The sequence below is a fragment of the Peromyscus californicus genome, unplaced genomic scaffold (assembly GCF_007827085.1).
Source record: "Peromyscus californicus insignis strain IS unplaced genomic scaffold, ASM782708v3 Scaffold_6__1_contigs__length_162567912, whole genome shotgun sequence".
In the NCBI taxonomy this organism is placed as follows: Eukaryota; Metazoa; Chordata; class Mammalia; order Rodentia; family Cricetidae; genus Peromyscus; species Peromyscus californicus.
Genome location: NW_026294584.1, coordinates 22,474,421 through 22,501,559, shown reverse-complemented (window position 1 = coordinate 22,501,559; position 27,139 = coordinate 22,474,421). Strand labels below are relative to the sequence as shown.

At 41.0% G+C, this 27,139-nt stretch overlaps 1 pseudogene; it reads right to left on the bottom strand.

The window, feature by feature from the left end:
- Positions 1-653: 653 nt before the first annotated feature.
- On the bottom strand, positions 654-3,591 carry LOC128098707 (protein SET-like; annotated as a pseudogene).
- Positions 3,592-27,139: the final 23,548 nt, after the last annotated feature.

Genomic DNA, 27,139 nt, shown 5'->3' with positions numbered 1-27,139 from the left:
GAAGAATTTTATTTTAAAACTGTCATCTTAAACTGCAAGGATGCAGGTTGGACATCACAATCAAATATGCTAAAGGCGAAGCCATGTTGTCACAATGCCCACTCAATCCCCACCCCACCCCAGGCACCTCAAATCCACCCTTTCTGACCTTTTACACCCTCTTTTTTTCTTTGTATTAAACAAGAGAGAGTAGACAGATACATGTTGGTAAATGCTAACTGTATTCACATAGAGACACAGTGTGATCTATGAGCCCAATATACAGAGAAAGGAAAAAAGCTAGAATTCAATGCACTGCTACAGGGGCCTGGCACCGTCCACCCTCCAACAGAGCCAAGGTGACAGGAGGGCTTTTATTCTTTCCCACAGAGCACAGTGGTGGTGTTGAATCCACAGTTTTTAAAACAAGAAAGGATCAAAATGAATGTAGAGAAGAAAAGTGGAGATTCTTTTCCCATTGTATTTTGCTCAAGGTATCTCCCCCAAAGTAAGTTGAGAATCATGGTGTTGAGGAGAGAGAAACCTCAGAAACAGGGTGACTGAGCACAAAAGGATGGGGTGGGAATGACTGCAACTTGCTCCCAGGGACTGAAGAAAATTAAAAAATAAAAAAAAGAAAAGCAAAAAGGCGGGAATGCATCAGTCTTCTGTGCTTAGTCATCTTTGCCTTCATCCTCCTCTCCCTCCTCCTCTTCATCATCATCTTTGTCTTCTTCACTTTTATCCTCATCCCCTTCCCATCAATATCTTCCAGCCCTTCCTCCTCCTCGTCCTCCTCCTCCTCTTCCTCCTCCTCTTCTTCCTCCTCTTCCTCTTCTTCTTCTTCTTCTTCTTCTTCTTCTTCTTCTTCTTCTTCTTCTTCTTCTTCTTCTTCTTCTTCCTCTTCCTCTTCCTCTTCCTCTTCCTCTTCCTCTTCTTCTTCCATCTTTCCTTCCTCATCATCCATATCAGGAACCAAATGGTACTGCAAGGAATTCCACCAAATATCGTTTTTGATGATCTCTCCTAACTCATCTGCACCTGATTCAGAATGGTCAGTAAACTGGTAAAGCAGCTCTCTGGCTCTGTGTGCTGTCTTCCTGCTGGCCTCATTCTGCATCTGACTGGAGCGTTTTGTCAAATCCTTACCAGACTTCCATTTGATTTCAGTGGACTTTGAAGATGGGTCACCACTCTGAATCAGATGAAATTCTTTGGACAGAACTTTATTTAAAATAAGGATTTCCATCAAAATGAAAATCTATTTTGTAACCTGATTTAATGTCTTCAAATTCTGTTGTGTCTGCTATTTGGGAAATTTGGACGTCTTACAACCTTCTGGAGTTTGTAGCCTTCAGCATTAGAGCTCACTAGCCTTTGTCCTGTCTTTGTGCATGTGACCTGCACCTGTGCTGATGGAGGCCCAGGTCTTTAGTTTTGTTTGCATTTTTCTGTATACCTTTACTTCTCTTCTGGTCAAATAATGCAGGACCTCTTAGTCTCCTTCCCCAAGCAGTGCAGATACTTGTGGATGGCTGACAAATGTTGTTACCCCAAAACTGGGATTTTGGTGATCAATTCTGACCTATTTTGAAAAAAAAAAGGTTGGCAGAGTTTGTTATAATTTTGTTCTACTTTCAAAATGTCCTCACTGGCTTGTTCATTAAGTCTGTCTGTTTCATGTTGTACTTCATCCATATGTTCAATTGCTTCTTGCTGTTCTTTTTCCCCTTCAGCAGACCAGGAGAGGCCAGTGTGTCTTCCAGCTTTAGGGTAGGAGCCTGTCTGGGTCTCTCTGGCTGAGGCAGGAGCATGGATTGCTGTTGTAGGGCATGGCACCAGGGACCAGCCAGAAGCCAGAGGTCAGAGGCCAGTGTTCTCAGCAGGAATACACTCACAGGAACTAGTAAATAATTCTTAGTAACTTGTTCCTGATGCTCTTTAAGATGGTCGTTTTTGTCTGTTTTGTTTTCTAGCTTTTTAGGCAGGATATTTAAATTAGATGATTTTTATTATTAGTTTAATTTAAGTTTAATGTAATCAATTTTTACTGTGGTCAGTGCCTTAGTTGTACCTGATAGATTCTGATATGTAGACTATTTACCAATATTCCTTAGAAACGCTGAAATTTCAAGTGTGTATTTTACTTTGATCCAAGAATTGTATAACACGGCAAGGTTATATGTCCAGGTAGAGGGTCTTTACATTTCTAATGTGAGCACAAGGCTTACTGTCTTGAGATTTGGGATATATTTGTTTATCTCTACTTTGTTGAAACTTTGGTTTTCTTTGTGAAAAGAAAAATGATGTGTGCACTTGGGAAGCAGAGTGATGTTATATAAATGTTTACAAGTCTTGCTTCTCTTACAGCTGCTAAGTTTTAAAGGCTGTTCTGTTATTTGGGAAACTAGGTAGTCTTATAGCTTTTTGTAACTCATAGCCTTTAGGATGAGAACTCACGTGTCTTTGTCCTGCCTTTGTGCATGTGACCTGCACCTGTGCTGTGGGAGGCCCAGGTCTTCAGTTTTATTTGCATTTTTCTAATATAACTGCTTCTCCTTGAATCTTCCTAAATCTCCAGCTTTTATGAATCACCTTAAGTATGTCTTGTGTTTAACAGTATGTTTTGCTTCCTTGTGCATCAATCTGAGCATCTGCAAACACTTTTTTTTATTATAAAAGCAGTGTGTGCTTCTTTAAGTGAGACAAATAATGACTACACTGCTCACAAAGAAACCCCCAAGCTCTTCTAATTCTACTCTGCAAGGATAACTGCTGTTAGCATTATGCAGTATTTCATTTGGTTATTTTCTGTCCCTTAAAAAGTTCGTTATACAATAGTTCTACTTTTTGTCACCTATTTTAAAAAGAATATTATTTTTCAGGGCATAAATTCCACTTTCTACATGTTTTCAGAACCATTCAGCTCAATATATTCACCTTTTCTGTGTTACCACATCCAGCTATTCATAATATCCACTCATGTATTTGTACTAAAGTTCAGATTAAAGGATAAAGAAAAAAACCTCCAACTAGATTTTTTTTTCTCTGAAAATTTCAGTTCTACAAAGTTTGTTGTTACACAGAATATATTCTCTGCTCTGCTTTGGCTAACATGTAGGTCAAGGTGAGCTGGATGAGCATATATAATTTAGGCTTTAAACTTGGAATATTGAAATGAAAGGAGAGCTATTAATATTTATCTCAGGATGACAGACTTTAACTGAGGGTGTTTTGAGCAAACTAGATCTATAAGTACCACATACATGTGGGCTTCCATCCTCAGGACCCCTGTAGGGTCTCTCTCTCTCTCTCCCCACTCCTCCCATCCTTATCTAGCTAGCTGACCATTTCATTGAATTAGACAAGAATCTTCTGCTTGCTTTCAGCATTCATCTTGCCTTGGTGTTCTTCAACTTCATGGTCTTCATGATGAATGCAGTTGGAGTGAATCTTAAGAACTGACTGATGGAGCTGGAGAGATGAGTGATTCACAGTGTTTGCTGCTCCTGCATACATCCCAGGTGTGGTTCCCAACATCCACACCAGGCAGCACACTGCAACTCCACCTGCAGAAGATCCATCATCATTTTCTGGTGTGCATAAACTCATGCCAGCACACACACACACACACACACACACACACACACACACACACACACACACGCACAAACCAGATGCTTCTCCTCTTCAGCATTGTATTGATCTGCTTCTTGGAACAATATGCTCAGTCCCTTCCTCAAATATTTAAATGATCTTTGTCATAATCTTCTTCTCTTAGATTCTAAAGACACACTGAGGTACTTGCAGCCATAAAAGATGTTTCTTTATCTGAGGGACACTTGGGAGCTCAAAGTTGCCTGGCATATTGATATTCTCAATTACTGCATTCTCAGCTTCATAAACCTAAATGAGCATGCCAGTGATTTTTTAAAAAAAGACAATCACAGTTTATGGTTACTTGGCATAATGATAGTACTAATAGTTAAAATATCAAAGATTAATAGAAGTACCAAAGCATGGATGGGCCAACTCTCTCAGATGTTGTCTGGATATTTGTACCACAGGCCACAACTTTCTCAATATTGATGTTGTAGTTTATCTTCTCATTATTGAGGACGTCCTGAAAAAGCTTATGATTGGTGCATATGGGCAGAGTCACTGAAATGGGATGGGTCTATGATTTACCTTTATTAACACCATGAGGAGATTTCTCCACAGAGTCCATCATACCACAAAACATATCAGCATTCAGCTATCAAAATGGGAATGATCAAAAAACCTAGTGAGAAAAATAATCTACCAGTTTATTTTTTTATCTGGATCCTGAGAGCATGTGTTTAGTGTATTTACAAGTATTAGAGGAAGAGGCTGGAGAGATGGTTCCGTGTTTAAGAGCATTGGTTGCTCCTTTAGATGTTTCTATTCCCAGTGGCTCACAACTGTCTGAAACACCAGTTTCAGGGGCTCCAACACCCTCTTCTGGCATTTACAGTCACCCACCGGGCATGCATGTGGTGCACAGAAACACATGCAGGCAAAACACCCATATACATAAAATATATGAATAATTTTTTAAGTGTCAGAGGAAGCAAAATAGACATCTTGTTATCCCTAATGTTTTTATTATTTTGACCCTAAGCCTGTCTTAATTATGGTTTCTGTTGTTGTGATAAAACACCATGACCAAGGCAACTCACACGAAATTTATTCGAGGTTTACAGTGCCAGAGAGACAGGAGCCCATCAAAGCCTGGAGTAGGGCAGCGGGCAGGCATGGTACTGGTACAGCTGAGAGCTCACATCCCGATCTGGAAAGAGGAAGCCAAGGGAATACACTGGGGATGGCAAGAGACTTTTGAAACCTACCCCAGTGACACACTTCCTTCAACAAGACCACGGCTTCTAATCATTTTCAAACAGCCACCAGCTAGGACCAAGTTTTCAAATAAAGGAGTCAGTGGGGGCCATTCTTATTTTAATCACCACAAGTCAGAAGCTGAATTACTCTTTGACTGGTTCAGGTAAGCCCCTCGACTGGCACAGATACCCCTACCTAAAGACCAGACTGTGGGCAGAGGAAGAAGCCATCGAAGTCCAGAGTGAAGGTGTGTTGGTAACAGGCACACTGCTACATCAAGGACCCTAGTGTCAGACCCATGGGAAAATGGCAAAGATCAGAAGGATGGCAAGGCCTTCCTCTGGTCCATGTGTGTATTTTGAGAGCATGTGCAGAAAATATTTACCTAGCTCCCTTCCTCCGCCCTGGATATTTATGGCCTGAAGACTCCTTCCTTATGGAGGGTACTCATACTAAGATTAGCTAAACCTGATTCCTTGATCCTGCTGTGTACCATAAACCCGCCTCCTTGTTTATCTGTACCTAGTAACTTTGCCACCTTGTCCAGCTGTGACAATTTATTGACTCTGCACTGCTCTTTAGTCATCTATAGGAAATGCTCTGAACTTCTCCACCAGAGAGCCCAGCCCACCTGATCTCAGCCTTTCTGCATTTGTGTGTCTGTATGTGTTTGTCTTTTCTTCATTCCCCCATCACCCAGTGAGGTCTGTCTCTGGGCTGTGCAAGGATGCAGCATTGAACACTGAGGATTTCATTTTAAAGACTCAGGATGAATACCATAAAAGTGCCGATGAACTCCAGGGTTCAAGGTCAACATGCTGCATCTGATAACAGTCATGCTGTCCAAAGCACAAGCAGTGGCAGTGGCACTTGAGACCAGGGATGCTTCTGGCATTGTTTTTGCCCTGACAGTAAAGGTTATGAAAGCAGCCTGGTGTTGGTGGTGGTGCATGTCTTTAACCCCAGCACTTGGGAGGCAGAGGCAGGCAGATATCTCTAAGTTCAAGAGAGCCTGGTCTACAGAGAGAGTTCCACGACAGCCAGAGCTACACAAAGAAACTCTGTCTCTACAAAAAAAATTATGAAAGCTCTGGTACCATGATGATACTGTAGCACACCAAAATTAGCCTCTGCAATTTTATGCATCTCTTCTCACCAAGCTGCAGATAAAATTCTTTCATTTCCTTCTTATGAAACATTTGGTCTTTGGCCTGATTGGCTTATTAAAGAAACAAATAATCAAAATGTTCTCTAATCTTAAACCTCATCCAACTACTGAGGGATCTGGATGCAGAGATCCATGACTAGGCCCTGGGTGGATCTCTGGGAGTCCAATTAACGAGAATGAGGAGGGTTTATATGAGCGAGAATTGTTGAGACCAAGGTTGGATAAAGCACAGGGACAAATAGCCAAATGAATGGAAACACATGAACTATGAACCAATGGCTGAGGGGTCCCCACTGGATCAGGCCCTCCGAATGGGTGAGACAGTTGATTGGCTTGATCTGTTTGGGAGGCATCCAGGCAGTGGGACCAGATCTTGTGCTCATTGCATGAGTTGGCTGTTTGAAACCTGGGGCCTATGCAGGATTGTTTGGCTCGGCCTGGGAGGAGGGGACTAGACCTACCTGGACTGACTCTACCAGGTTGACCTCAGTCTGTGGGGAAGGCTTTGCCCTGGAGGAGATGGGAATGGGGGGGGGGGGGCGTTGGGGGGAAGGTGAGGGGGACGGGAGGGGGGAGAACAAGGGAATCCGTGACCGATATGTAGAACTGAATTGTATTGCAAAATAAATTAAAATAAATTAAAAAAAAAAAGTGTTCTCTAATCTTACATTTGACAACAAAAGTCATATTTTGATATTAACTGTAACTGGCAGTGATCCTTTGTATCTGTAAATGTAGCATAGCATCAGTGATGGCAGTGAACTGGGGTCTACTCATGGGAGATAACCTCCCAGGAACTCCTTGTATCAATGCCAACCCTAAGTTTCTTCCACATGACTCAGAATAGACTAATAGCTCATTAGAGACAGACATAGAAGCCAGAGTTACTGCTGTACTCAACAAGCAGTATTATTATTTTAATACACAGAATTCAGAAACAGACTTCCTGTTCCCTGCTGCGGCTATCCTTAAGTTTGGTATAATGAGGCTCTTCATGCTCTCCGTCTTTCTTCTTCCTTCTCCTGTTTTGGAATTCTTCTGAAGTTGAACCGGCAGTGACTTGGATGCTTTCTGATGACTGGCCCACAGTGAGGCTCCAAAGACAAGCCTTTGATAATAACACCAAAGTTAGAATTGGTGACACACACCTGGGAAATAACCACCCTGTAGGCAGGATGTTGACTTTCAACCATGCGTTCTTATCCTATATTTCCTGTGGGATCAGAATTTTATGTTCCAAGGAAATGATGTTTTCTTATTGCCCAAGATCCATTGCAGACCAATGTTGGATAGCTGTTATAAACTCCAGGTGGTTGGCTTTGTGAAGACGTTTAAGCTCTCATCTCTGGTGCCTTCTGGAATGAATAGGTATGATATGAGTACCTTGAGTGACAGCTCTCAAGGAACAAAAGAAGTGCAGCTTCAGCTTCCTTATGAAGTGAAATCATAAACTTGATTTAACACTGATGCCTGTGTTAAGACTTTCTCTCTTCCCCAAGATTTGGGAGCAAGCAGTGCATACTTTTTGGGGGCTCAGTTTCATTAATAGTTGTTCTGTGTATCCTGAATGAGTAATGGCACATATTGCCTGTTTAAATGCTTTCTGGAATTTTGGATAATAGACAACGCTAGCATGATATTTAAACTTTCTTAGTGAGTTAATTTCAACAGAAATTGCCACTAGAATTTTGTATGTGAAGTTATTATAACTTATATGGTGATAAGTAAGAAAACAAGATATAGGCATAGGCAAGGATCTTCTTAGTACATCAGTCATTCAGGAAATAAAGCCAGCAACTCACAAATGAGACTTGATAAAATTAAACAACTTTAGTACAAGAAAGGAAGCAGTTAGCCCAGTGCAGTGACTGCTTACAGAAGTCGTCAAGGAGTAGAGAAAGATGGATGAACACTTCTCAGTTTCTTTATTCTATGTGGTCCAGGGTCTCCTGACCAGGGAATGGTGCTACCTGTGGTGGGTCAGTCTTCTCACCCCAGTTAACATAATCAAGATAATCCCCTACAGGCATCTCCCAGGACGTCTCCTGCTGACAATTACTCCTTGTCAAGTTGAGTCTCAAAACTACCACTTTGAAGCTTAAAACCTCCACCTCTTGCTTTCAAGGACTCATGACCATTTTATAAAGGGAATTCAGTCCACCTTCAAACATCTTCACAGTCTTTAAAAATTCCAACACTTTAAAAGTCCAAAGTCTGTTAACCATGCGCTCCTATAAAAGTAAAAAAAAATAAGTTACATACTTTCAAAACCACAATGGCACGGAATAAACATCATATTCCAAAACGGAAGATCCCGGGCATAGCAAGGATCAGTCATACTAAATCCGACAGCTCCAGGTACCAGTCCTCCAGCTCTGCTGCCCTCAGCACAGTTTCCCTGGCCTAGCACCGTGTCATTACTTCAGCTTTCCTTGATGCATGTGTGATGGTCCTGGGATCATCATAACAGCTCCCTTCTTTTCTTCGAAGCTTCACACAATTGGCCTCTCTGATATCATGGACCTGAGACTCCTGGACCCCATCAACCCTTTCTCTTCCATGCTTGCAAAAGCACAGGGATCATGCTGCCAAGCTCAGGCCGCTCCAGATGCAGCCTGACGCAGCTGGCCCACGGGTGTTTGAGCTTCTGTATGCAGACCTTGATGAAACACATTCCTAGGCAGCTGCTTTGGAGGAGCTTGGAATCCCTTCCGTTTAGGTTTCCTTCTGAAATGAATTCGGGTCATCATTAGGTAGCTTCTGGATGGGTGGGGTTTTGCCCCAGGAATAGCTTTTCTGTTCTCTCAGTGCAGCACAAAAGCCTTCTTTTTAGTGATGCTGATCTTTTTAAATAATTGCAACTGCTTTCTCGGCACTGATCTGAATGTTCCCCTGTCTTGAAATTTCACCTGGCGAACAGGCCAGTCTATTATTTTTAAGTTCAACTTTACTTGGGTTCTCAGGACACAGGAAGAGTGGAGGCAGATTTTTAGCCATTGTAGGATGACACTGGCCCCGAGTCCAGTTCCCTTTAGAGTCCTTGTTCTCCTCTGAAAATCATGTGTGGGGCTGACACTGTTGTGTTTCAGTGTTACTGTCTTCTATCACTGGGGTGGTGGTGGTGGTGGTGGTGGTGTCTCAATGCACTGTGTGTGTGCGCATGTGTAAGTGCACGTGTGTGTGTAAAATGCTCATATGTAACATAGTATTGTATAAATTGAATATACACAATGAAATAAAAAAAAAGAAAGAAAGAAAGAAAGAAAGAAAGAAAGAAAGAAAGAAAGAAAGAAAGAAAGAAAGAAAGAAAGAAAAAGAAAAAGAACTGCAGGGCAAACCTGACTTTGAAATTTAGTGTTCATTGCTTGGTATCTTCTACTCGGGTTTCCCACTCAGACTTCTGTTGATCTGATTTACCTGTAGTGATATGTGTGGTCTAATACATTCACTGTGCCAAAACCTTATATTGTTTGAATAGATCCAAACTAATTCATTTTCCCATTTTTCTAAAGATATGCTATTAGGATGTTTCCTTTTTTTGTTACAATGAACAATGCTGCTGTGATCACAAAAGCAAAGATAAATGCATTTAATTATATTAAAATATAAACTGCATTAAAAAAATCTTAGGAAAGCAGAAAAGGCAATTTGTGAAATGTATTTTCAGTGCATATAATAACCAGAGGGCTGGTATTCGGGAATCTTAAGAAACCTATATAAATCAATAGGAAGACTATAAAGACAATAACAGTTAGAAATAGTCATAGGATGATTTACTGAGGAGCAGAAGAATAAACCTGAGTGGCCAGTACAACAGTAACAAATGTCTCACAGCACAAAAATGCAGATTGAACTTACAGTAGCTACACCTATTACTCTGTAGGAAGAAGAGAAAGAAGCCATGCTGAGAAGCTATGGGTTGATGAAAACACATTTTTTTCATGGCTTGGGGAAGTGTAGATTGGTACAATTATTGTAGAGAACAAATTGACACAATCTGGTAAAGTCAAAGGTATATATACATAGAGAGAAAACTACCACCTGGCTGTCTGTAGGGGTGTGTGAAGGACCTCCAGTCCTACGACTAACTTGGATCGTGCAAGGCATACTGCGTTAGGGTGATGGAGTTACCTCTGTCTCTGTATCAGGAGCATGTGTTGTCTTTTGTGGGATTTTTGTTTGTTTGTTAATTTTCGCTGGGATTGAAACTTGGGTGTTTGCACATTCTGGGCATGTGTTCTCACTAGGCTTTGCCCTGGGTTAAGGGGTGAGGGAAGGATCCTGGGTAATGCCTGAAATCTAAGGTAAGTTGTAGTTTTTCCATTCAAGATTCATCTGTACATTTTAAAATATATTTTGTGTGTAAAAAATGCCCTAAGAATTTAAATTATTCTCTCTCTCTCTCTCTCTCTCTCTCTCTCTCTCTCTCTCTCTCTCTCTCTCTCTCTTCCCATTACTCCTCCTCCTCTGACATCTATATTGTGGGCTGTGTAATGTACTGAAGTAAAGGAGGCCCAGCAACTACTGGTTATGACTTTCAGATTTTATTTTTAAGGCTTTTTTTTTAAGAGCAAAAAGTCTGTGCTCTTAGAAATATCTCTACCCAGAAGGCAAGTCACAGCTTTTCAGGGAGCATCCCACCATCCGGATTGACCTAACCTGCTTCCTGTCATCTCTGTCTGGCCCTGCAGAGGCTACTCTGTAATCAGTGGTTGATAGCGACCTGTGATGTACTCTTAACCTGCTCATCTCCTGGGCTTTTATCTGGGAAAGAGACATTAAAGACATCCACTTAGTCACTAGAAGGAAATGAATATACAGATACAGAATGGCTTATGAAATTACAGAGCACAGCCAAGAATAATTCCCCGAGGTTCCCTCTCTCAGCTTCTAAGAGTCAGAGGAAGTAAGATTAAGAAAATATGATGGAAAGATAGTAGAAGAGGCATTTATGTGGTTCTCTGTGTGCTCTGATATATTGTTCTTAAACATTTCAGAGGGAAAATAAAATACATTTTCAAAAGTTCTTCCCCCTCAACCCCCAAACCATTAACACACAACTGTAACCCTGATGCTTGAACAGTGAAGGGAGGAAGATCAGAATTTCAAAGTCACTGTAGATGACACAGTGAATTCGAGATCAGCCTGGGCTGCATCAGATCCTGTCTTAAAAAACAAAAACTCAAACCCAAAACAAACATAAAAAGTTTTTTCCCACTTATGTCAGACAGGAATATTTTTAAAAGTTTTGAATTTATTCTCTGGAATTTTATACATGAGTACTATGTATTCAGATCATATCCATGCCCACTCCCTACCTCAGTCCTCCCAGATCCCTTTCCCAATCTGCTTCTCCAAGTCATGTCCTCTTGTTAAAAAACTAACACAGAAACGAATAGTGATATCATTTGGTTTTTATATATCACATATAGTATCACATACGCTGAGAAAAAAATCTGAATTTTACATTCCACATATTCACCCAATTTGTGAACTCCTCTTTCTCAGTTAGAAAACTGGATCTTAACCTGATAAATGAGATTTTAGAAGGTGCTGTGCACAGATGATCAAACTTGCCAGCAGTAGAAACCCTGCAGGCAAGCAATGTCTTCTATAGTTTATAACACTCTGTTATCTATGAGTAAGTTTTTCAACAGTTTTGGAAATAAGACCTCAGACTGAAGACATCATGAATTCTCTGCCGTGATAAAATGGTGCCTGTGTGTAGCACACCTGATTCTACATGCTTTGCTGCCTAAATTTTTCCTCCTTGTCAGGGAGCGATGAGACACACATGTTCTTCCTGCTTCAGACTTTAGTGATGACCATCAGAATCTGGAACAACAAAAAATGTTAAGCATGCATGGCAGAGAAGAGGGGGAAACTGAGCAGGCAGCACTTTCCTAAGCCTCCCTAGAATATTTTGATTGTCTACCACCCACCGGGACCTCTAGTGCCCTTCCCTGCCAAAGGAACCTACTCCACAGAGTCTAGGGAGAACGTGCCTCTTCTGCTCCAACATCTTACATGTTGCTGCTGCTCAGGAGCTGGGCCTCCACCAGCATTTAATTTTGAGCCAAGATTAAGGATGCAGCTCACATGCAGGAAGCACAAATGCTTATTACTACATAATTTGGCCCTCTGGGACAAGCAAATTAGCTGCAGAGATGGGTAAGAAATGAGGTGCAGCGTGGTCTAAGGTAAGGACTCAGGCCGAGGACACTGGAGTGCTTACAAAAGCTGCTTTTCTTGGAAGGGGAAATGCAGCTCTTAGGGAGCTGCATTCTGATTGAAGGAAAAGCAGAGGGCTGGGCGAGCTCCCTCTGAGTGTTCCATTTTGTCCCATGGGAACATGGCACACTCCAGGTCTTTTTGGGTGACAGCTGCAAAACCTGGAGAGAAAGGTAGAGATCTACCCACGCTTGCAGGGCTGAAGCCATTGTGCAGCTAAAGGGAAAGGCAGGCTCTTTGTTCAGGGGTGCGAAATTGAGGAAACCCAAACCTCAAACACTGGCACCAGCACTCCCCACACTTTTTCTTCGCTCCCTTTTACAGCATTTAAAATTTCAGAATACAAAGTTCATTTATAGCCTAGAGAGATGGCTCAGTGGTTAAGAGCACCAACTGTCCTTTCAGAGGACCCTGGTTCCATTCCCATCAGCCACGTGGTAGCTTACAACCATCTGTAAATCCGGGTGTCAAATTCTCTATTCCAGCCTCTATGGGCACTAGGCACTCAACAGGTGCACAGATATATGTGCAGTCAAAACTCTTTCACACACACACACACACACACACACACACACACACACACACACACACAAATTAAAGTTCATTTATTTTGATTCAAGCTGATGCAAACGTCCATGGCAGCATGAAAGCTCTCCTTCCATCAGCCACTTAAGGAGAGGATGCACTTCCATTGTGAAAATGGAATAAGTTCTTACAGAAGGGACCTGAGCAAGCTGTTTCAAGAGAGCCTGGAAGGAAAGAACACGTTCTTAATATAAAGAAATGCCCAGCGAGCTCAAGGTCAGATAGGACCACCATGGAAATTCGTTCTAGCAGGCATCAAAATGGGATCAGAGACACAGGAGATGGAGTTATTGGAAATGAGAAGGGGAACAGGGAAGGGAGGTGAGTCTGTGGTCAGAGCAAAAGCTCTGGGCACATCAGAATTTGACTAACTACCCAGCAATCAAATCTTTGATTGGGTTCTTTTCTGTTTCCAGACTACATTTTAAAATATTTATTCATTATTATTTTATGTGTATGAGCATTTTGCCTGCATATATCTAAGTGAACCATGCAGCAGCCAGAGGCCAGAAGAGGGAGCCAGATAAATTAAAATGAGTTATAGACAACTGTGAACCACCATGTGGGTACTGGGAACCAAACTTGGGTCCTTTGCAAGAGCAGTAAGTGCTCTTTGATGTCTCTCCAGACCCTAGATGTACATTTTATAATTAACTTTCTTAAAAAAATACATTTTAAAGAATGTCATTTTAGGTTATCTTTTTTCTTTTAGGTTAATTTCTCTTTTGGTCTGCATATTGAGTGTGGTAACATCACTCTGAGTGACTAGAACTAAAAATTTCCCTATAAAACATCTTTGCCACTTTTCAGAGACTCCAACTTTCCCCAGAATGAAGACATCCTTTAGCAGTAATGGAAGAATGTTAGGCAGCAGAAACTTCCTGAAGAGGATGCATTATAGCATCGTTCCACCAAGTGCTAGTTCAGCTCTGGGTATTGTGCACAGAAAACACGATGAAATAGCTCCAAGGTTGGCAATAAAAACTTGGAGCATTCTGTGCTTCACTATTAAACAGAGTTGTAGATATTTAGGCAGAATGTCAAATAGGGAAACTAGAGTTACACACGAATAAGTGCTATTCAAGGAAAGTCACTTAGCAGACATCATCGGAGGCTCAGTTAATGAGAACAGTCAGTAAGTGCTCATGCTGGGAGAGATGTTTTATTAATACCGTGTCATTGGTTGTTTCAGAAATGCCTGAAAAATGGCTCTCAAAACATTCCATAAAGCCAAGGTGTACATGCAAAAAGTGTAAGTAACTGATGCAGGCTGTCTGTAGTCTCCTTTGGCTGGTACCCAGCTGGGGTGGGTGTGGCTGAAGAAGGTTTAGAGGACATGGCACACAGGGACTGCTGTTACTTGAAGATGAAGATGATGAAGGAGAGAGAGGCATGGCTCTAGGTCAAGGATGGAAGACTGTAATGAGAAGCAGGGTTTTGGCACATCTGAAGGAGTCCGCCCTAGGTGTGATGGAGGGTGATAGAGCCTTGCCCAGGGCTTCAATAACATCTTGTTTTGTTCACAGCACTCTATTATAGACACAATATACTTTATCCATAAATAAGAAATATTAGAGGCATGCAAATGCAAATAAGATTTAAGAGTTTGGTAAAGATCCATATTCACAAAGACAAGCTTAAGAAATAATATACATGTATCTCCAGAGGTAGGCACCACACTGAAAATGTTTACTATTGCTACTTATATTGCCATGCTTCTATGATATATGTGAGTGTTTATGCACAGCATCTAATATTGTTTCACATTTTTCAAAAATTTCATTAGGAGTATGTGCTTTCTGCAAGGCTTTTTTTCTCCTTCAATGGCATGTTCTTATGGTTTAGTCATTTTAACTATTATGAAGTATTTCATTGATGAAATATCCCACAATTCTTTCCTTATCTTCCTATGGGTGGCAGCACATGGACTTTTCTAGGACAAAGGTTGAAGAGAAGCCATCCTGAATCACTGAATTTGTGTGTCTAGAACTTTCCAAGCTAATTATGTGAAAGGAGTTATTAACTTATAGGGGTTATTTATTTAGACATTAACCCTTGTCAGTTATATGCATGAAAACCAGTCATTTCTCTTTTATTTTCATGATTTCATTCTATTAGCCAATAGTGTTCAATGGTGCTGAATTTATTGCTACATTCTGCTAAGTTTTTAAACTTCAAAGACAGTCTTCCAGCTTCTCTTCTTAAGTCTGGAGTCTCAATTTTCCAATCATATATTAAGCACTCAATACATTTGGAATTTGTTGTTGAATAGAATGCCGAATCTCAAGCAAACATTTCTTTTGTTTGGTTGACCAACTGTCACAACAAGATAGCTGGATCCATTCTCCCTCCACAGATCTGTGAAATGGCCTGTGTCTATGTGGTGTGGGTTTGCTGCCGCTGTCTGGATGATGCACTGTATACTTGTCTATCCCAATGCCAACACTATAGGCTGTGTTTATTATAGCTTTGTAACAAATCTTGATATTGGGGTGTGTTTTATCTGAGATTAAATGAGCTGAGCTAGAGGACAGTAAAGAAGTTAAGTAAAGAAGGCAAGAACCTTAGCAAACATTTCCCTCTAAGTCAATTTCCTTTTTGAAAAATTATCTTGGTCACTATTTGCCTGCTGCTTTTCTGTATAAGTTTATGAGATTAGAAAATTCCTTAAAAACCCATTGATAAAGAGTTGGTTTATAGTTAGAGGCCATCATTAATCATAGGAAAGGGTATGAGCTAACAATGCAGTGCATTTAGGAGGGTTGAAGGCCAAACTGAGGATACTATCCAAGTGCTCAGGATGCCGGGCTCCATGAGCTCTCATTCAGTGCCGGCAACAAAAGATGGCACAACCACGTGGCTACTTTTTATGAAAATAAACACCCATCATCACAGCCAGTAATTTCACGTCTTGGCATTTACTCAAAGAAGTTGAAAACATGCTCTACTGAAAAACAAACAAAACAAATTGAAATGAGTTAAAACTTGGGAACAACGAAAAGTTGATGCAAAAATAGAATGTTATTGGCCCGTAAAAAGACTTTTTTTTCAAGTCATAGTGGAGAAAAAAATCCATTTCTAATACAAAATTAGAAAAAGCTGATATGGTCGGACTTTAAATACAAGTGAAGGAGGCACTGAATGAATGCCAGATGTTTTCCCCTGGAAGCTAGATCCATATTATTTGCCTTTCAGTGTAAAGTTTGCTAACATTTTTCAAATTCATTGTGTTAGGAGTACAGTACAGTTTTAGAAAATAAATTCATAATTTCCTCTTGAACTTCAAAAAACTTAGACTTTTTTTTTGTTAAAATAGCCAGTCTTAAAAAGACTACATATTATATGGTCTCAACTACAACAGATGACATGCTGGGAAAGGCAAAATGTGACAGTGTAAAAGATCAGTGGTCGCCACAGAGTGTGGGGCAAGTTAGCGGGATGCACATAAAAAGATTAATGGAAGACTAACTGTTAGAATAAAATGATGCGATGGAAATCATATATATAAATATATTTATAATAAATAAACTTAATGTATTTATATAAAAACTATATTAAAATTTATATAGTTACATAAAAAATAACTTTCAGAATAAAGAAAAGTAATGTATGTCCCTATACATTGACTAGATCTTTTCTTACTATAAAAAAATACTCAATACAGGCTACTTATAAAGAGAAGAAGATTTCTTTGTTTATGTTTGTTGTCTATGACTTGAAACACTATGCTGTTTCAGTCACCCCCACCAAGAGCTTTTTGTTGTTCTCTAGTAATCTCTCTATCCCCACTGCCCAACCAATTATCATCGTTTCACTTAGAGACATCAACAGAAACCATCATGAGAGGAACAGGACAAGGTACTAACGGGGAAAACTGTTTTCAGAACTTAGTTTAGCTCATGTGATGGCTAGTCTTCGTTAGCGATTGGACTACATCTGGAATTAACTAAATTCCAAAAGTGGAGGGCACACCTGTGAGGGATTTTTGCTTAGTTTAAAGGAGGAAGATCCACTTCTAATCTGGATCTTGAGGCAGGAAGACAAACCTTTAATCCAGATCTTGAGGCAGGAAAGCACAACTTTAATCAGGGCCACACCTTCTGCTGGATTCTTGGACTTTCCATTCACAGCCAACCATTGTTGGACTAACTGGACTGCAAGTTGTAAGACAGCCTAATAAATCTCTTCTCTATCTGTCTGTCTGTCTATCTATCTATCTATCTATCTATCTATCTATCTATCTATCTATCATATATCATCTATCTGTTCTGTTATTCTAGAGAATTCTGACTAATAAAGCTAGTAAGAAGTTAGTATTCAGTTGGGCATGGTGGTTCATGCTTTTAATCCCAGCACATGGGAGGCAGAGGAAGGGGGATCTCTGAGTTCAAGGCCAGCCTGGTCTACAAAGCAAGTTCCAGGACAGCCAGGGTTACACAGAGAAACCCTGTCTCGAAAAACAAAGCAAACAAACAAAAAAGTTAGTACCCACAAGAGAGGAAGTGTTTCTATGAATAAATCAGAAAAGAACCAATTTGGCAGAGGACTCAGTAAGTCAAAGTCATGCTATTTAATACTGCAGAGAAATTCCGTGAAGCTGACAGGCTGGAAAGACGGCCAACAAGGCTTCTAATACTGTAGAGATGGTGTGATGGAGTTGTGCAAACACTGCTGAAGACTAGATTACATCACCTAGCAGAATTCTATATGACTAGACTTGATGAACCAGGCAGTTTACTAGAAAGAAGATTCTTGGGAAGATCCTCACACACTAGGAGGCAGCATTTGCCAAATGCTAACAGCAGCATTGTTCACAGTAGGAAAAATGCCAGCAACTCCAGTTGTAAGTCTCGACAGTAAGTCTCATAGATAAGGATGGAACATTTACGTAGTAAAGAACTGCAGCACAGGGAGAAGGAATCAACTTCAGAACACCCATCAGTATAGATGGTCTCCAAGGCCTAGGCTTGAACAAAAGAAACTGGTTACAAAAGAAGATGGAGTAATCCATCGTAAATGTCCAAGCAGAGGGACTCATGGGTCATAAAGACAAAACAAACAAAACCAGAGGAGATTACAAATGAGTGGAGGGTGACAATCATTTCCAAGGGGAGTAAGAGGGGGAGTTCTGTCACGGACCAGAGTGGCGTCTGGGAATGGTGATGTTCTATGTTTTGGCCTGAATGGAAAGTACATAGTGCTTATTTTATCGTGGCTCTTCATGGACTCTCAAGTTGCATTTTATAATTCCGGCAAAGCCCCTGTAGGTGGAGAAGTCGACTCCCGCAGAGCAAAGGTGGCTTAACTTGCTCCTCATGCTGTTAATTTTGCTCTTTCATTTCAGGCCCCTCCTTCCTTTCATTTCCCTCTCTGCAAGCTCCTGCTCCTTTGCCCATCTTCAATAATCACTGTCCCCCGGTTCCTTTGTAATCTCCTCATATGTCATATGTGAACCAGGCTCACATGCCTTCCTCTCGGAGTCCACCCCAGTGGTAGCCCTTCTTTGTCTTGGATAGCAAGAAAATGCAATACTCCCTAAAGAGACAATTCTTATTAGGCAAGAACAGAATTTAGTGGCTTTGTAAGTAACTAACTACATAAGCTCATTTCTAACAGAGACTTTGTGAATCACACTATCTGCTAAGCATTGCAATCCAGGCCTTATCCTAGACCAGGGGCCCACACACCCCATTACACCTTGTCTGCCAATGCTCATCAACCATAGAGGATGCCACTGGCAGGGCAGTTTCAGGAAGACTTTCCTGTGAGCCACAGAGAGAGAGGTGGCCAAAATCTAAGCATGGAATCCAAACAGGAAGGGTGGAAAGCATAGGAGCCAATTCTAGAAGTACTGTCTAAATGCATCGACATAAGTGTATGTGTCAAAATAAGACAGACATTTTTAACAACACTCCAGGAAGCCAGAGTTTGTTCAATAAACTCATCCTGTGCAATCATTCTCCGTTGAACTTACGTGGTGAAGCCTGTGTTTCCCATTTGTTCAGCATTAAACATGAACCCGTTTATCTTCATTTGTCTATTCGACTGCGTTCCACTCTAATATTAGTTTGAACTTGCACTTACGTGTCCTATGGGAATTAGAACATAAACTTGTATGCTATGTGTCTGGAAGAATGTTCATCTGACTGTCTTGTCTGAGGTCCTTTCAGCAATAGGATTGAATCAGGGGATTAGTAACACTTAAAAGCAGTGGCTCAGAGTGAACCAGTGAATGGCTGGCTTAGCTAAATTGGATAGCACATAGTTCTTCGAAGTAAAAGCCTGAGCTGCTGAGATTCTAACTTGTAAACTTTATAGTGATAAGCTTAACAACATGTGTGGAAAAACTGAAAATATTCAGTATTTAGATGATTTCTTCCTTACGCCTTTTTATGAATTCTGAATAACATGGCAGTGTTCTTTTTATAGCATCCCACCTACATGGTATAATTTAAGGTAAGTGCCGTATTGCATATTTCAAATATAGGTTGTCATCTTAAATACCCTTTATGTTATTGCTAGAAGTAGCTAGATACTTGTGTACATTGTCAAGCAGCATTATGACATCATCCTCTTCTGTTTCAAGGATGTGCTTCCATACAGACAAACATGTAAACAGAAAGCTAAAGACCTTCACCACAGAGAAAGCATGTGAGCATAGTCTGGTTTTAATATGCTATACAATGTCTCTGGGTTTTGATAGAAGATTGAGATTTGGGGAAGAAATTTATTCTATAATGAAAACAGAATTAAAATTAAAACAATATGTTTGAAAACTTGAGATATCGAAAATGTTACAAAGAAAAGTATCTATTAGTTCTCCATACTTCAGGGGCATTTTTTTAGTCCAAAAGGCCAAGCTTATGAAGGGCCAGCCACTCTTCTGTGGCTCCAGGTATATCTAGGCCCCTGTCAGGTTTCCCAGGACTGTCTTTATCTCTGATTGTCTACAACAGGCAAGCCATTCATTCTAATTTTGAATTGAAGGTTTAAAGAAAAATTTCCCCAGGAAAATATGACAGTAATTTAAAATCAAACAAAGGCCTCTGATACTGTAGCTAGAGTCTTACTTAGAGCAACTTTTAGTAGATGTGTGCAGCAGAGGGGTGCAGGAAGGAACAGATGAAGTACAGGATGTTCAAAATGAAAACCATTTATGTTATGATATCTTACTCATGTTCAATGGACAGTTATTGTCTTCCAATACCTTGATGTCATGAGTGAGAACACTGAGGGGAGAATCCCTTTGACTGGTGGCTTGCACATCACCTTCCATGCTGAGACTCTTGCTAACACTGCGGCATGTGGAATGGCGGAAAGGAAGAACACTAGTTCCTCCTGCGTGCTATGACAGTGACAGGTGGAAATCAGGATAAATCCTGGTTTTCTTTGGGAGCTCTGTTGGAGAGAACCTGAGTGGTGTCTATGCCAACATTATTACACCTGTGTAAACACAGGAATTAGTGTCACAACAGCATAGTACATATCCTATGTGTTTAGCATATGATTAGATTAGTAGAGCATGTGATAAGTAAGAAACAGTTTGGTATCACTTGTATAATAGACACTGTGGGTTTAAGGATGTCCCTTATCCTTGCTAAAATATTGGAAAAGTTGAAAATGAAATTGTACTTTCTACAGCATACAGAAAAACAATGTAAGCCCTGTCCAACTTTCAGAAGGACAGTTCTAGAGTATGTATTTCTGATATAAAAAGGTACAAAGTCCACTGATTAGGTCAAGTGCTGTTTAACTGCATGTCAGGAGCACACATTTTTCTTGGCTATTTAAATTCTGAGACACACTTCTCAGTATTGACTATAGGAGGGAAAGGAGATGGTATTGGATTTTTCTGCAGAGAAGAATTAAGATTGGATACCAGTTAAGGTTGGTAATAACACACCTGGGTGTATGAATTTAGAGATGAGCGTGGACTACAACCATCCTGACTACTCATATTTAGACATAGCTAAAAATAATAAAAAAAGAACCCAGTGTTGGATAGTGTCCTTAGAGCTCCTCTTGTGCTTCAGTGACCCCTGGAACACAGTTGAAACCAGGGCAACAGCAGGAACCCCAAATTACTCCGGAGAACTGACTTTTCCTTTCATTTTGCTTAAAAGGATGCACAGTAATAGAGGTGGCCAGGGTAATATTATTATTAAAATGGGCAATGCACCACCAACTTAGAAAGTGAATAAAAGGAGAGGTCAGTGTACATTAACATTTTAGCAGAAATGTATGGACACGATAATAGAATGAAAAAGAGTTGCATACTTTGCAAAAGGAGAAAAAGTAGGAATCAAACATCAAGAAAACTATCACAGTAAATAAAGAAACAAACAAAAAAAGGAGCAGAACTCAACACAACCAACCAACCACAGCCATCACTAGCAACAAAAGCAGGCACGTTGGGGATGGGAGAAGGCTCAGTAAATGTGAGACATGTGTTTGGTTCCCCAGCACACATGTAAAAAAGCAAGGTGTGGTTGTGGGCATCATGAGGTGAGTGGAGGGAGGCAAAGACAGGTGAATCCCTGGAGCTTGCTGGCCAGGAAGTCTAGCCAGTCAGTGAACACTGGGTTCAATGAGAGATTCTGTCTCAAGAGAGATCAGTTGAGGAAGACACCCAACATTGCCCCCTGACCTCCATGTGTGCACTCTCACACACGCACACATGCACGCATTTCAGGGGGGAGGGAGAGAGAGGCACAGCTTGCACATTTAGGGGCAATTCTTTCTAAGTGCGTCAGCGGGGTCTTAACAAGAATGATGGTAAATACAAAGATCTTAGCTGGAGAACATTTCCTGAAGAGACTACTTACTAAAGTGTGAGCAGTTAACTTATGAAAGTGGTGAAGCACCTTGATTAGCATCGAGCTATTCCCTAAAAGGAGGGGTGACAGGGGACAGAAATGTATTAATGGAGTCAGGTGCGATCCGCAACTCTCAAAGGCTTTCGATCTGGGTGAGGCTGTGACAACAGAAAGATGCATCCATTGCAAGGCCACGACAAAGCAGGGAAGAGTGAGAATTAGCTTGACTCTTCCATGAATGTTTACTTAGCTTCATGGAAATACGTAGTAAAACACTGAGTCTGATGAATAGAGTTTGAAAATAACATCCTGATAGAACAGAAGGAGATGCAGAGAAATTTGAAAACCCAGAGGAACATTTTGAGGGCCAGAATCTCATAACCACAGATTAAATATACAGAAATGTCAAGTGCCAGAACTAGTGTCGTTGACGATGGGATTAATATCAAGGAGAAACAGATGACCACTGACATTAGTAAAAAGACAAAACAATTAAAACCGAGTACTCACAATGAAGATGATCCAGCACATGATACCAAGGATCTTCAGTAGAATAGAAGAAACTGAAGATAAAAATTGCAATATGAAAAAAATATCCTTGTAATGGAAGCAGAAAAAATTCAGACTAAAAATACATGATGCATCAGGCATTGTGGCACATACCTTTAATCTATGGTCACTTACTATTTAAGTCACTGAAGTTTGGTACTGCTCAGCAGTCTCATGTGCATATTGCTCTTCCAAAGGACTTGAGTTGGATTCCCAGCACCCATGCCTGGCAACTCCCAACCACCTGTAACTACAGCCCCATGCGATCCTACTTGCTCTTCTGCACCTTCACTTGTGTACACACATATGCAGCATTTAAAATAAACCTTTAAAAAACACAATGTTCCTGCTGCAACCAGTGCCCAGTATGCTGTATTCCACAGTGCATCTTCACTATTTTCTCTCTATTTTACTTATTGCTGAGCCTTACCCAAGTGTTAATTTACTACCAAAGACAAGAGTAAGCAGTTAATTATATATAGAGATAACTTTCCGGCGGGCCAGTTTATCGTGAAGCCTTTGCTGTGAGCGAGTTTCAGAACTGATATTCTTTTAATCCAAGTAGAGGATAAGTCAATTTTCTATTGGTTTATATGTTAAAAGAGAAGACCAAAAAGCCCATCTTTCACTTAACAAATCTGAGAGAACCTGCTGTTCAGAAAGCACAGTGAATGAAATACATCTTCCCAAGAAACACAACATCCCTCCCTTCAATAGACTTACTAGCTCATGTGTACACAGAACAAAGCAAAACAAAACCATATAGTGCGGTAAAAGTGTGAGCTCGAAGGAGCTATTGGCTAGTGTAGACACAGTAGAAATTTAACACTTCTTAGAGGCAACTGAAAGAAGAAAAGGGGATGGTGTGGATTTATAAGTTTGTGTTGTCCCTAGATCAACCGTCATTGAACTTGCTGTGCATGCTAGGTGAGTTGAAGAAGGAAAATAGAGATTCAGACATGGTGAATATCTAATATGGGGACCAGCAGGAAGATACAGGGTATATGAAATTGAGCTGTAACCATAGAAATAAGCAGACAGGGCAACTGCCAGCGTCTCCCGACATATTTTGGTCTATGCAATGAATGCCGAGTCCATTAGTTCAAAAAGGAAACTTCAGATCATTGTAGAGAGAGCATTGTCCTTACACTTGGCAAAGCCATCATTTGCAGCTCCTTTCATCTTCATGATGACAGGAGAATCAGAATATAACTCTTTCATAAGAAGAAAGAACTCTGAGTACTTGATATATATAATCTCAAACCAGAAATTATGACGTATTTCTGTTTCCCTCAATAACCTCATGTCTTTCAGTCTTGGTAGCTTCCCCTTACATAAAGCTTTGTGAGCCTCTACATTTTTTTTGTTCAAAATTTGGTGAGCAAGGCAGCACTTTCGTGGGCATTAGTCTGCATCCCATAGTCTTCATAAGCAGTGTCTTCAGAAATATGCTGAGTGGCGATGCGCCCTTCTATTTCAGCTCAGTTGAGTGCACAGCTGGGCCAGTAGCATGGCAGCTGCTGGATTGTTTGGGTTCCATGGAAGTCAAAATTCTAAGGTGATCTGGGCCTTGAATGTGGAGAAGACCTTGAATATAATGACTGTTAGGTTATATTAGCTAGTACAGCTGGATTAAAAAGGGTGGTCATTCTGGGCTTGCCTGAGCTAATTATGAGAGCTTTACTAATGAATGCCTTCTTATTGGAAGGGAACAATCAGGGAGATTTGAAGGACAAGAACATTGGGCCTGCAAAACATTTTCCGTCCTCTTCCGCTCTCTCCCCTTCCTCCTCCTTCTGTCCTGGGAATTGAGCCTAGGCTAGGCAGGGACTGGCACCCACATTCTTCCTTCTCAACTTTGAAAATTAGAGGACCACATGGCAAGGAGGAAGGGTAACCTAGATGTTGAGTACATCTCCCAGTCAACAGCCAGCAAGAAATAGAGATTACAGACCTATACGTACAAGAAATGAAAACTGCCACAAATGACCTGAGCTTGGGAAAGGCCCCAAGATCCAGAGGAGAATTCCCTGGTGTGGCTGAGACCTTGATTTAAGCCTAGGGAGAACTTGAGTTGAGTCCACTTGCTATGCTAGGGATAGTGGCCTAGAAAACGATGTCTTAATAAGTGAGAGTTGTTCCTCACTCCAGTTAGTACTAATTGGTTATGTGGTAATAAACACTGATTCAGATTCTACACTTTGTCTGGTTTAAGAAAAGCTGATTTTTCCCTCAGTAGAGACAAATAATTATATCGAGGACTGAGAGGAATCATGCTCTGTCTTGTTTGTTCCTGTGTCACGAAGAGACAGTGTGACTTCTTTGGATGTCAGCTGCCTCAGCTGAGAATGAAGGAGTCAGGTAAGACACCATCTGGTTTCTTCTGCCCCACGCTCTGACTCTCTCGTGGTGACTTGTGTCTGTGCCTGTCGAAGTGAAAGCTGCTGTGAGAGGAGCTGGTCCACTTTGCTTACACAGAGTAATCCCACCCTCTCTTCCACAGGGAGAAGGTGGAAGACGGGCCACCAGTGGAGAAGACGACCCAGTGCTGACTGGAGCCACGCTGACGTTGTTTTTCTATCTCTTTACCTCCCGACACTCTCACCTCTATGACATTCTTCAGACACACATGGAAACCCCTGGGCTCGGCATTTTGATCGAACATTAAAACCCCTATAGATGGGCTGACACTCTTTGGGAAATTTATGAACATAAATCTCTCACAAGTGTCATGTTACAGGTCAGGTCTGTCATCTCAGGCAGAGGACTTAACAGTGTCTTATTTAGAATAAAACAAAGCAAGCCAAGCTGCATAAAACCAAGAAATAGAAACATGTCAGTTGACCAGAACTGGATAGCTTGTCCCTGCTTCATGCAGACACACAATTCATATTCAGGGTAATGCTCTTCCCATCACTGTATTAAAATGTGTGGGATGCGCTTAACAGCGACTCCATGTCAAGGGAGAGTGAGGATGCCATGTTTCTTGTTCTGCTTTGAATGCCTGGCCTCCTGACTGCCAGCAAACTGGTTATGCTGCAACTTAGTGGATATTAATGATTAATGGCCTTTAATGATAGCAGTTTTCCAACAAAGCTGAATGCAGCTCCAAACTGAAATATATCTAACTCCATTTCACTGTAATTTAGGGTGCTGTAACACAACAATTATAAGATTAATCCCAGAATTTGTTTCTCTTACCGTTCTTGTTACTGCATAGGGGAAGAGGAACTGTTTCTCCTCTATTAATTATAGAATTAATTCAAGTTCATTACAGAAACAAAATGCAGATAAGCATTGTTTTGTTGTCCCAAATAGATAAAGATTATTGCTAAATTGTTGATGTGCCTTCTTCCACACTTTTGACATACATATATTTATGCAAATTGACTCTCCCACCTTCCTTAGTCTGACTAGTCTCTGCCCTTCTCATGCATGGTGCAGTAAACAGAGGCAGAATTTTCCTAATGTGCTTTTACTCAGTCAGTCCCCACTTTCCCTTAAAATATATTAATGAGTGACTTTGTATTGTAACTGCTAGGAATGGAAGCCAGGGCATTGTGTAGCTGGCCAAGCACTCCACCACTGAGCTGTGCCCCCAGGCCGATAATCTGCTTTCTGATTCACTCCATACTGAGGCACCTATCCATGCCTGCAGTCTGCATCATTGCTTTAAGTGGTTGTACATTACTTCTTGGGGTGCTATATCATCATTTGTTTAATTAGCTCTACGATATTAAACAGCTTTTAGTTTTTCCACTGTATTCAAAGCCACTCTGATAAACATCTTATTTGCAGATATTTGGATCTTTGAATCTTTTGGGAGTAAGGTATTCAATGTGGCTCCCTGCTGTGCACATGACTGTAATGTTTTGTTTTGTTTTCCCCATTTTGATCGCTCAGCATCTATTGACCCTAGTTTAGAAACAAAACCAAACAAAACTGTACTCCTCCTCTGTGGGTTCTGCCACCTGCCTTTGTGTTCCACCTCCTGGGACTGTCACACACAAGGTGTCACTCTCCCCAGGCCAGCGAGTGAGGCCAGTTGGCTCGTCATTTCTTGTGACTGTAGTTCTTGTGGAGGGATGCAGGGGCCGAAACACATGGGGGTCCTCACTGATCTGTTTATTTCCGTGAGGGTGCTCTCGTGGCATGACTGGTTCGAGTTTAGTCTTGCTGTTTGGCTTGGTTCTCCTCCTTCCCTTTTAACTCTGTTTCTCCAGCCAACGTCATTCTGACACAGTCAGTTTCTGCTGAAATCAACTAGAGACAGTGTCTATCATGTTATCATCCCAACGAAAACAAGGGGCAACAATGTTTCAAGGTTCTTTTAGAATTATAAATGAACAAAATGACTTTAAAAAACGTATCAGTTTATATTTCTACCAGTGGCATTTTAAACTATGCCTTCTTTAATTCTTCCTCCTTCTTCTCCTCCCAACCCCTCTTTTTGCCCCCTTCCTCGTGTTTTGATGACAAGGTCTTGCTGTCATCAAAACTCTGTAGTGTAGATTGAGTTTTTCTGCCTGGCCCACAGTCAGGACAAATCTCTGACACCCGCCAGTGCCACAGCCACTCAGACCCGACCAAGTAAACACAGAGATATACTGGTTACAAACTGTATGGCCGTGGCAGGCTTCTTGCTAACTGTTCTTACAGCTTAAATTAATCCATTTCCATTAATCTATACCTTGCCACATGGCTTGTGGCTTACCGGCATCTTCACATGCTGTTTCTCATCATGGCGGCTGGCAGTGTCTCTCCCACTCAGCCTTCCACTTCCCAGCTCTATTCTCCTCCTTGTCCCGCCTATACTTCCTGCCTGGCCATGGGCCAATCAGTGATTTATTTATTGACCAATCAGCAACACATTTGACATACAGACCATCCCACAGCACTGTAGCCCAGGTTGTCTCTTGATTTCTAGCTCCTCCTGTCTCGGGCTCCCAAG